Genomic DNA, 12899 nt, shown 5'->3' with positions numbered 1-12899 from the left:
TGGTAACGAAGGGGACCACTTCTTAGACAGCGTCATTACTGGTCACGAAACTTGGATCCATCATTAGGAGCCAGAGAGTAAACGGCAGAGTATGGAATGGAAACATCCAAATTTGGCGTGCAAGAAAAAGTGCAGGACCAAACTGTCTGAGGCTAAACCCTGTAATTTGAAGCAAATTCCAAGAATTGCTGTCAAAAGGTGTTGCATTGTTGCACAACAATGCCCGTCTGCATACTGCTGCCCACATTGCTGAAATGCCCCAGAAACTCAAATTTGAAGTACTGGATCATGCTCCGTATAGTCCTGATCTTGCCCATTCTGACTATCACTTGTCTGGTCTACTCAAACAGGCATTAATTTGATTTGCCTTGGATGAAGCAGTGAAAGAAGCGGTGAATTCCTGGCTAGCAGCTCAACTGAGAACCTTCTTTTATGAGGGCATCAGGAAGCTTGTACAATAATGGACCAAGTGCATTGAAACACAAGGAGACTATGTTGAAAAATGATGTTCTTGTAAGTTTCCTATTTGATTACAATAAAATTTTATAACCACTTTGCAGATAAGTATTGACTTATCCTCATATGTCTACTTTTTGTGGGAGTCCAGTTTCCTGTTTCCGTGAGTGTCTTGCAGTTGTTGCCAATGGTTCAATGTGACAAACACCACTGATCTGAGTAGCTTTCACCATACAGTGTCACAGCTGCAGTTGCGTTTGTGTGACATTCACTGTAAATTAAAATAATATCTAGTATTTCTTCATTACTGAAGGTCAGCATATCGGATAGATGATGGCAAATTTAACAAGCCACAAGAAAAAAGGTTTTAATGCGGCAAAGTACCATATGAGAGCAGTTCAGTGGACCAGATTAGGAAACACTTGTACACTGAAGGTAGACTGTGCCATGGTGATATTGAGATGTTTATGGTAGAATACAGGTGCTAGTGGAGATAACCCCTGCTCTGAGCACAGTACTACATTTCGTCAGAAACTGTGACGCCATTGGTATCCTTTACAAGCCACATATTTCAGAACTTGTGAGGAGTAGAAACGTGAAACCAAGTGTGTTATCACTAATTGCTATGTGCTTCATTTATCTCAAGCATCAACTTTGCTTTTCAATTTGTCTGGATGTAATTGACGTATTGTGATGCAACCAATGCCTTATTGTTGTGATTTTTCATGCTATTGATTGCATATGAAATAATAGAGGGTGTCCGTTTAAAAACACACAAATTTGTGTTGAAATTAGTGTTTGTCTACATTTTAAAATTTCGCATAGTATTTGGTTTCCTAAGCCCCTGCCATACATTCATGCTGGTAAAAACTGTTTTTGAATATCTATTGTTGTTCAGAGATATTTGTGGTGGCAGAGTTAGGTGAGACACCCTGTATATTAAAAGAAGAACAAGAAGATGCATGCGCAATGAAGGAATTAATTGAATGGTATGGAAATCATTAGATATCATGTATATGTACAGACAAACAAATGAGTAAAATTTCAGAAAAATTGGATGACTTATTCAAGAGAAAGAGCTTCACAAATTGAACAAGTGAATAACATGTTTGTTCACATCTCACCCTTATGCAAGCAGATATGTGGCTTGGTATTGATATGTTGGATGTCCCCCTGAGGGATATCATGCCAAAGTCTGTCTAATTGTTTTGTTAGATCATCAAAATCCCAAGATGGTAATGGAACTGCCTATAATACTCCTAACATTATCTGTTGGGGAGAGATCTGGCCAAGGTAGGGTCTGGCAAGCCCAAAAGCAAGCAGTAGAATCATTCACTGTGTGTGGGCTAACATTATCTTGCTGAAATGTATGCCCAGGATGGCTTACCATGAAGGGCATCAACGTACTGCTGTAAAGATGCCATGAATGACAACCAAAGGGTCTTGTTGTGAAAAGAAATGGCACCCCAGAATGATCACTCCTGGTTGTCGGGCCATTTGGTGGCCGACATTTAAGCTGATATCCCACCACTGCCTGGGGCATTTTCAGTCACATCTTCAGCCAGGAATCTCATTCACTATAGTAGAACTGTCTTCAGTGATGAGCCCCACTTTGAAGTGAACCCTGATTGTCAATGAGGACATGTCTGGAGACACCCGAGGCAGCAGTGGGCTACCAACTTGACTGTCGGCTGCCATTTGGCCCACCAAACAGGAGTGGTGGTCCAAGATGCCATTTCTTTCCATAACAGGACACTTTTGGTTGTCATCCATGGTTCCATTACAACATAATGGTATGTCAGCAGTGTTCTACTGTCCATTTTAGTGCCCTTGATGGCAAGTCTTCCTGGGCCTACATTTCAGGAAGATAACGCCTGCCCCCACATGACAAGAGTTTCTACTGCTTTCCTTCATGCTTGCCAAACCCTACCTTTGCCAGCAAGGTAGCCAGGTCTCTCCCCAGCTGAGAACGTTTGAAGTATTATGGACAGGGCCCTCTAACCAGTTTGGTTTTTTGATGATCTAATGTGCCAGTTGGACAGAATTTTGCATCATATCACTCAGAGGGAAACCCAAGAAATCTATCAATCCATGCCGAGATGAATAACTGCTTGCATAAGGACAAGAGGTTGGCCAACATTTTATTGACAACTCAGATTGTGAAGCCCTTTCTCTTGAATAAATCATCCAGTTTTTCTGAAATTGTAATAATTTGTATGTTGGTACATGTACATCATGTCTACTGCATTATCTCCCATTTGAATAATTCTTTTCGGGTGCGTCTTTTTTTGTTATTTATAGTGTATTACTTCTCATGATGTTGCAATAACATCACATTTGCCACTTACAGCCATGTTCCTATAATGAAAAGGGTTAGTATGCCATTGCTTGGGCTTCTGAATTGTTGGTACAGTGTGGTACCACATAGCCTGTAGCTCATTGCAGCTGCAAAGACTATATTTACTTTTACTTTTTATAAAGCACTTTATTTTAAGCACTTTATTTTTAATCACAACCTAAAATTAAATTCTACATGAGAATTAGAAACATGAAAATTAAATGAAAAGTGTTTTTATCTGTGTCATATCCTTAATCCCATCACAGATAAACACACCTTTAAGTGCAATCAAAACAGCAGCATTTTCATACACTAGATAGTTGGTACTTTTCTTTATCACTGTATTTCCATCTTAGAGTGGAATATAGCTATTTTTTCTGATCTGCTACATCAATGTAAGTTTTGCATTTGCTATGCTTTATTCATGTACAGGTAAAGGTGGCTCTTATAAGGAAGTTCTTCACTAATAATGAGTCAATAAGCTGGGAAGGAGGATCAGTTAATGTAAGGGGTGTGAGAACAATGGAAACAGCATAACACAGTAAATTTGGTTAATAAATAATGTAAAGGTAAACAGGATTGTGGACAGATTCTGTAACAATACAACTTATGTACAGTTGATTGTCATTAACCTGCCCGTCAGGTTAGCTGAGAGTGTTAATGCGCTGTTTCCTGGACTCAGGTAGGCGCACTGGTCCCAAATTGAATCTGCCGGGCGGATTAATGATGAGGGCTGATGTGCCTGCCAGCCTGGATGTTGTTTTTAGGCGGTTTTCCACATCCCACTTGGTGAGTACCAGGCTGGTCCCCATGTCCCGCCTGAGTTACATGACTTGCAGACATTTGCGACACATTCACTCTACTTCATGATTCACACTAGACACAGACAGCTGGGGTACACTGATTCCCTCACGGGGGGTATGGGGTGGTGGCACGAAGGGCATCTGGCCATGCCTTGAAACTAACCGTGTCAAATCCGATTGTAACCATGCCGACTCTGCAAAAACTGAAGTCAAAGGCCCAATCAAAAGAAGAAGAAGAGGTTGTCATTAATCTGAGTCACTCATTGCAGGTATTTCTCATATTCCCCATTACCAGGAAAGGATGGTATGACATTTGTGGTGAAATTTTATTTAAATGCCTCTCAGTGGCCCACAGATAGGACATATCATTTGGGAAAAGTGTTGTGTGAGAATCTGTAATCGGTAATGTAAATATTCAACTACATAATGCATACCATGTTTTATGAAGTTATTTAAATGTGTAACAAAACTTCAATTAATTCACACCATAACATACACACAACTCTTTCAGTAGCATATAAATTGCATATTTGCTGCTTTCGTCTGCACTGACAAGTAACACAGATTTCAGTGTGATGAATTCTATTGTCAGTGCAAGCAAGTGATACATTTTTCTTGGAATGACATATCTGTAAGTCATACTAATTGAGTGCTGGACCTAATATTTTCAAGAAATGGACCAGATTTTCATTACAACTCTATTTCATCTGGAACAACACAATCTGGAATGTCTGGCTAGAAAGTGGAAGTGAGGTGGTAATGTAACGTTTTTCGTAGCACAGTTTGCACCAATATTCTGGATTAAATTCCATATCTCTCTACTGTGTATCATGAACTAAGAACAGGTGACTTAGTTGTCAGTGATACGTCTGTTGAATGGAGATATTGACTTAGTTGTCGGTGATATGTCAGTTGAATGGAGATATTTGAGCTGGATGTTTATTGAAAAAGTGTGAGGGCAGACTATGTACCAGCACCAGGTTTCCCACTTCCTGTCTCTCATCATCATACAACGAAACATGACACCACACTATACAACAGATACATTTAAGGCAAAACTCTTTCCCTCATCATGTGAAAAAGGACATTATGCAGAGAGGAATAAAACTCTTTGTGATTACAAAGCTGAACAACCACCTGTGCATCTGCATTAAATACCTTATTTACTTGAGTATAAGGCATTCCTGAATGTAAGACTACACCCCTTGTTTTTAAGAGACTACTTGAGAAAAAAAATTTTTTTAAATTTTTTTCTAATTAAAATTACAAGCTGTTGTATTGACATAGAGCATCTGCCAAAGAAATTGAACATTATACACATTCTAAACATATGCCATTTATTGATTTCCTACATTTTGACAGTACGGAGAGAAATAAAACAAACAAAAAGAAATGGTATACATTAATTTTTATCTTGGCTCCCTTTGAGTCCTCGGTATCGCTATTTTTAATAATCATCCTAAAAGCGCAGCTCACATTACTGTGAGTGAAACAGGCATCAATAAAACGTGCAGTCATGGTTGTTACAAATATTTGGCTGTTTCATCCAAATATGTTGTGATTTCTGAGGTTGTGGTTATGATGAGTGTTGAGAACACAACTGTTTTCTTCCAAATACATAGCAGATTTTTCATATGTACTGACATAAAAATGTCAAGCACCCTTTACATCAAACTAAACATAAGTGAATGTGCAACAGCAAATGAGATTTCTCTGTGGTGTAAATGCTAGGTACAAGTGTACAAACAGCATTCAGTTGTATACAGTTCACATTTGCAGTTAATCAAATGTGTCTGGAGTGAGCAAGCCATTGAAGGAAGTTCACATCCTCTCCACTATGTTGCTATCAGTACAGTAAGCTTTCATCTGCTGTTTTGTCTACTTTTGTTGTTGACATGAGTTACATGAGTGATGGAGTGATCTGAAGAAAATGTACTGTAAGTAATAGAAGAATATAGATACAATACATACTTCTGGGATCCAAGACACCTGATCAGTAGAAAATTGCCAAAGCACTCGGAGGTCCAACTGGGGATCTGTGAAAGATGATAAATTCATTAAATGCTTGCATCAGGTGAGAACAGAGTGAGTAAGCACAAACTTTGTAATTCTTTTTATTAGGTATGAAAAGCACTATAAATTTCCTGAAAATACCAAGTGTGGATCTCTGTCTGTTAGCACTCCATCTTTAGGACACAAGTGGTCCATCGGGGCCATCTGACTGCCATGTCATCCTCCTCTGTCTATTACCCTGATTAAAATTAAGAGTATGTGAAAGATCTTATTTTTGTTACTGCTTACATTCTTGTTATCTGTACCTACATGTTTGGTGTATCACTGTTATGTTAGGGATTTTTTATGATCACTAAAAGTGGCTTATCTGGAGTCGCATTATCTGCCATCTAACCAGCTATGTAGCAGCTTTTATCGAGTTATCTACAAGACATGTTGTATGCGTGTTTTACATTTCATTAGTCATATTTTATTAACATTATTTTACTTGTATGTGCTTTAATAAAATCCTTGAAGTGCTTCACATATGTCACTGCAGACATCAGCAACTAACACTAACCATTCAGGGAGGCCTCAGATCTGTTCCAACTGGCTGACTGCTGCCTAGAAGATATTGTTATAAAGTAGCTATTGAAATAAAAAATAACCACTAGTGTAAATGGCTTCAGTTGTTAATAACCAGAGTGTGAATGCCAGCTCTTGTTCAGGTTATATTGGTCTTAGGTAATTAGTGTTCTGCTTTTAAATTTCCTCCTTAATTGTAATGAGAAGCCAACAAAAGGCATCAACCAACATATGTGCAATGTTTTGGGCTAATATTAAGGAAAGATGGATCTGAAATTCAGTGTTAATTGCAGTGCCTCTATGTATTTACCATTTATGTTCAAACTGAGAGACTAAATTCTTCCTTTCCTAATGCAAGTTATAAATTTTTGTTCTCCTTCATGACTATTATGTGCTCTACAGAATGCAAGTTAAGCAACTTTACTGCTACAATGTTAGTGCAGAAAATGATACACAGCATGTGTTTTGATGTTTGTTTCTTCATGTTCTCTTATGTTTCTTCACTGTAAATACTTGTTTGCAAGTATAAGTCTCTTGTGGTGTGCACTAGTGAATTCCCTGTGCATTGCTTGCGAATGTGCATTCACGTGTGCTCTCTTTGGTGTAAAGAGGACATGACAATATTCCTTCCTCTCTGTTTCCTTATGTATTGTATGCCCACTGCTCTCTCATTTGCTGTGTAGAACCAGCAGCTAACACCCCTCTCCCCCATCTTTTCTTGCCATCATACCTCAGAACAATCATTGACAACACCGTTGCACAAAACATTTAAGTACAGCACTGGCCCCAATCTAAATTTTTACATCTCCTGCAGAAATGCATGTTGTTGCTGAATATTTGTCATATTTTAAAATCAGTTTAGTTCCAACTACAAATGGATTCAGACAAACTGTGGTTTAAATGTAATAGATGTTCATGAGAAGCTAAGGTACACAGTATACATTTCCAGGGTTGGCGCTTGACAGAATTTTCTGCCTGCTCACCGCTACCCACCCCATCCTTGTCCTAGTTCTCAACAAAGCTGGTGTCACTGTAACCTCTGCAGCTCTTCCAAATTCTTCAGAATATATCTGCACATGCCCTTGATTGCCAAAGCTTCATCTTCAAATGTAAGACTTCCTATATTAATGTAATACATAATGTAAAAATGTTGACCCCAGCAGCAATAGTTTAATTTGTGAATGTAAGATGACATTGTACTGTTCACAGGACAAATTTGGGAAAAAAAAACTCTTATAATCAGGTAAATTTGGTATATCATGTTTCTGATACTCTTCCATCAGAACTGGTTGGACAGAATTTTTCCAGATGATTCGTGGATTAAGAATTACTGCTAATTTTTTGTAAACAATTCCAGAATATGCCTTATAACTGCTAAGCCATGCTGTATATATTGCAGATTTTTTTTATTACTCTAAGAATTTTTAGCCTCTTTTCTGGAACTAGATGCTCATTAGTCTACAGAATCGACTCAGTGTTAGTCTGGTGAAGCCACTGAATTAAAAATTTTCCATTTGAATTAACCTCCCACATCTCAGTTTCCATTGCCTGTATGCTCTTTGACACATAATTTCTACAAAATCTTGTTCATTTGCTAACAGTGGTTTGCAATGTTGACGATGGTCTCTCAAGGCACTTCACAAATTTTTTTTGTGATGCCATCTTGTATTCATCATACCTTCATACTTTGCTACTGAAAATTCTTATTGCATATTCTGCACATCCTTTGCACTTTCTAAGTATTATTTACTGTACAAAATGTCATTTCCTTGTTATACATTCACTCATAATTCACTGGGTATTTTATCTGCCTAATAAATAAAATTGGCAACTGGAAGTCATGATTGTAGTTAAGACCATGGTTTACAGGGCCTATTTGTTATTAGAAGTGGACAGTTTTCTTTGTGCTACCTGCTAAATCACTCTTATCATCACCCTCATGACAATTTTGTAAAAGCTTTCCAAAACTTTTGGAAAAAATAAATAACATAAAATAAAGAAAAAAAACCTTCATTGCACCAAAGCTACTAGGCCTTGTATGGAAGGAGCACAATAAACAGGAGATAGTTGTATTGATCATTGTAAAAGAAAGGCTATTTTATGTAGTATAGCATTTTACACAGCCACAGCCAATCAAAGCTAATTTCTTCTGTATTATATGAAACCGTAGAAATTGTATGAAATGTATGGGAACAAATCAGCACCTTCTGATTGTGTTGCACTCTTATGTTTTACTCAGTGAAAAGGCACTTCTGCTGCAGCTGGGGATTGCCGCAAAAACTGACGGAGGAGTGTCCTCGACCAGCCTGGAATTTTCATTAGGTACTGTACAACTGGTTTATCTATATTCATAGTATTCATCTAGGGCTGTGTAATTATTTATGTGTGTAACATTATTAATATTCTACTGTAGTTCAGCTACTGATACACTGCCACACACAATAATAATCTAATTTGCAGCATTTATGAAAAACTTGTATTTAATCGATGTGTCAGAGACAAATCTAATGCCATGACACTGTTTCCTTTAATGAACTATTTTGCACCGACCTGTTAACCATTGCTCCCTAATCAAATAACATCTGTTTTGGCAGTGTATAGGAATTTTCATATCATGTTTGGCTTCTTTTAGTGCTACAGATTGTTCTTTTAAATGTTAGCAGAATTTTGTTTATTTTCATGCAACATTAGGCAATAGCCTGATTTTAGTTTTAGGGAACTATGCTCAGATACACAGATACTTCAAAATGAAAGCATCTACATGTGCAGAGGAGGTTCATCAATATGCCACTGCAAAGAAAGCACTCATGTACTGGGTGGTCATAACTGAAGTGCAGCTAACCACTCAGGTCCAGTGTGGGCCGTAATTATCATGTCAGCAGAACTTGGTAGATATGCTAATGCAATAATGCAGAAGGAAAACATTAGTTCCAGTTGTAGCCAAAGATGTGAATCTGGTGCTGTACACTGTATGACTGTATGACATCATCACCATCATTTGACAAACATTACATGAATGAACAGTATGGCTATTAAGAAGAGAGACCATGCGCTGTTAGTGAAACTGTTTTCTGTGACTGGTAATAGCCCCCGTGCTGCATTGAGATAGTACCCTGACTGAAAGGTCTGAGATGAGATCCAATGTCATTAAATAATTTAAAGAAGAGAGTAATGAAATTTGAAAATATAGGTGAGCTCAGTGTGGCACCTGAAAGGGGAAGGCATTTTATCCCAGTTGAAATTATTGATGTGGTTGGTGTTGCTATAACTGACCATGCAGCATGTCCCCTGGGTAGTGCTAGTGCTTGTGTAGTGTCACGAGATTTGACCATCCCATGTTCAACAGCATGGAAAGTGTATTATGAGAAGGTATGTTGCTACTCACCATATAGCGGAGATGCTGAGATTAAGAGAGTCGTTTTGTTGTTCCTATCTGCAACCCAGCATCTCTGCTATATGGTGAGTAGCAACTTACTTTCTCATAACATTGTTACATTCCATCCTGGATTTTCCATTGTTTGAGTACGGAAAGTTTTGCATCTGTTTTACACTGACACCCATACAAGATCCATACAGTGCTGCAACTGAAACCTAATGACCCACAGCAGTGTTCTGAATTTGCTCTTCAATTTCTTGCATTTATCAAAGTTGGTGAAATGTGGGTATGCAACAGTCTATGGAGCAACAAGGCATATTTCACACTACAGGGTGCAGTGAACACATGGAACTGCTGAATTTGGGGTACTGTTAAATGGTGTGTTGTGCACAAAGAGCCATTGCACCCATGTGTGTGACTATGTAGTGTAGATTGACAAGCACCGTTGTTCTTGTCCATTCTTCTTTGAAGAGAATACACCCAGTGGGCATGTCAGGTGTACTGTGTTGTCTGCATGTTATAAGAGACCTCCTTGTACAGGATATGAATCCTGCTTTGGAAGAGTGCAACTGTGTGGAAACCTCTTTTTCATGCAAGGTGGGCAATACCTAATGTCACTCACCCAGTGAAAGATCTGCTTAAGGCATCCTTCAAAGAACATGTCATCTCCAGATGTATGGCCTGCAAGATCACCTGATATGAATAAGTGTGACTTTTGGTTCTGTGGATACTTGAAAGCATTTACAAGGGACATGTTCTGTCTTTGCCTGATATGAAGGCCAATATATAGTAATATATTTCTTATATTCCACCCGAACTGCTGTGAGCAACTGTTGATCACCTTGTTTTATGGATGCAGCATCTCATCGATTTCTCTGGTGCTCATGTTAAACAAATTGTGTGTGTGTGTGTGTGTGTGTGTGTGTGTGTGTGTGTTGTCTGTTTCAGAGGGAGACCCTGTTGGCCGCAAGCTTACTTTTTGACAATCTTTTTGTTGTGCCTATCTGCGACCCAGCATCTCCGCTGGGTATAGTGAGTAGCAACTATCCTTCTCATAATATTGTCACATTCCATCCTGGATTTTCCATTGTTTGAACTAGTTTTTTTTTCAGCATAAATCAGTCCCACATGTACCAAGTTTCACTGCCATTTGATAATTACAGTCCACATGGACCTCGGAGAGTACCTGCACTTCAATTATAACCACCCAGTACTAGAATATCAACCTCAGCTGGGGCAGGTGATTCGAAACATGAAGGTGCATTCTGAGAAGAGAGTGATTGAAGCAGATTAAAGAAGGAAGCTACAGGATTACTGGTAATCTGAAGTTGTAATCAAATTGCTGGAAGATTGTGACTTTGTGTTGGTATCAGGAATGTAGTGGCAAGAGTGTAACTGCACGAGGCAGAAAATGAGGCTTGGAGCTACCTGTAGGATTATCATAGGGAAGGATGTGGCTCTGATATAGGTCTCTGGGGAGAAATGGGGAGCTCAGGGTGAAGATTAATCTTCATTTAAAATCATCACAAAGAAGTAGTTAAAGGTTTGATTGAGGATTTGGTTCAGTTGTTCTAATCCTGGGTGGCATCATATAGTGAAGAAGTAGGCCTCCAGCTGGTAGCAAGGAGTATTAGATTTTGTGGACTAAAATCTTAAATATTAATTGCTTAACAGAGTGAGAAGAGTATTGTCAGTTTGTGAAGATCTAGAGATGTCGTTAAACCTAGAGAAGTGTGTCAGGAGGAAAACTGTTTTTGAATTCAGTATAGTTACTCAGATAGAGAAATTATAGGGATAGATTTATTGGTGTGAAATAGATAGCATTTGTCAAAGTTCATTTCATTTGAAGAGATATTTCTACATCAGTGTTGTAATGATCAGTATACATGAAAGTGGCTCAGTGAACAAAGGTTTTGAAATGAATGAGAGAGATGGTGGTTGAGTTCATGAGCAATGTCGATAGGGGTCCTTGACTTACATCCAAGTCATGAATGAAACTGATCCATGTGATAGGTTTGGGATAGTGGGCTGTAAGTAGGAATTCCTCTACATGACCTCTGAACAAACTGACAAAAAACAGACACTTGTTTTCAACTACCTGCCAACATAATTGCCCTTGGATGCAGTTTTAATTTGTTTGTAGCTTCTACATTCGAAAGAGTAGTAGTAGCAACCAAGGATATTGTTAGTCATGGATTATTCAGTGACAGGTAGTGAATTTTGAGTGATCTTGCTGTTGAGAGACCTAGTATTCAGCAGTATCAAGCTAATCAACAGTAGGAGTGTTGGTATAGAGATAGATAATAGTAATTGTAACAAACAGTGGACCAGTATAGAGACAGATAAGAGTAATTGTAACAAGCAGCAGACCAGTTTATTAAATGATAGGAATTGTGGAAAAGTAAAGAAGGAGGAAAGATTAGTGTTTTAATGTCCCACCAATGACAGATGTCCATAGGGAGGGAACACAAGATAAGTTTTAGGAAGGCTGGGGAAGGAAATCACTTTTGCCCTTTCAAAGGAACCATGCTGACAACTGCCTTAAGCAGTTTATGGGAATTATACAAATCTTAAATCAGGAAAGCTGGATGAGGTTTGAATTGTCATCCCCCCAAATATGAGTCCAGTGTACTAAACACAGTGCTACCTGCCTTGGTTCATGGAATAGTGTGCTGGCCACTGTGATATCTCTATCAGTTTGTGGAAAAATGGGTGATTAAAGACATTTGTGTTTCTGGTGTAGGGAAGTAGGTTGCAGGCATAGGTAGAAGGTGATGGTGTGTGAGAGCAGAGATTCTTTCTGTGGTGGTGCTATAATTGACTACATTTTGATATCCTGTGTGATTATACTATTGGATATTGTGAATTAGGTAAAAATCTGGAGGCTCTTGATTGGAGAGAGTGAGATTTGAAACATGCCCAAGAGATAGGATCTGCATTTGAGAAAAAATTGTGGTTTGTACTAGACTTGAGGTGGTGTCTCTACAGCAGGACTTTTATACATATGTTAATGACAGCTAATGGATACCTTCCACTAGGTAGTCACTGTTTTTTTTCATGATGGCAGTAAGGCATTTGTATGCAAGTAGATACTTGAGATAGTGCCTGTCTGAGGTGGGAAGGGTAGTTCTTTCTGCACTTTTGAGATTGAGGAAACTGTGGAACTGTGAGCAAGATTCAGTGTTGGCTTTGGGTCTTACTGTACTCTGTTTTGTAAATGGAAGAATTGATTTCACTATAGAGACTGGCTGAATGAGAGTAAGTTTATGACGTGTTTAGTGTGATTAAAGTCTTTTGTAAGACTACTCTTTAGTGATTCTTATATCAGTTTATTTTGAGTCCTGATAAC

The sequence above is a fragment of the Schistocerca cancellata genome, chromosome 2, assembly GCF_023864275.1.
Source record: "Schistocerca cancellata isolate TAMUIC-IGC-003103 chromosome 2, iqSchCanc2.1, whole genome shotgun sequence".
NCBI lineage: Eukaryota > Metazoa > Arthropoda > Insecta > Orthoptera > Acrididae > Schistocerca > Schistocerca cancellata.
The sequence above is the reverse complement of the archived record's forward strand: the minus strand, read 5'-3'. Positions refer to the sequence as shown.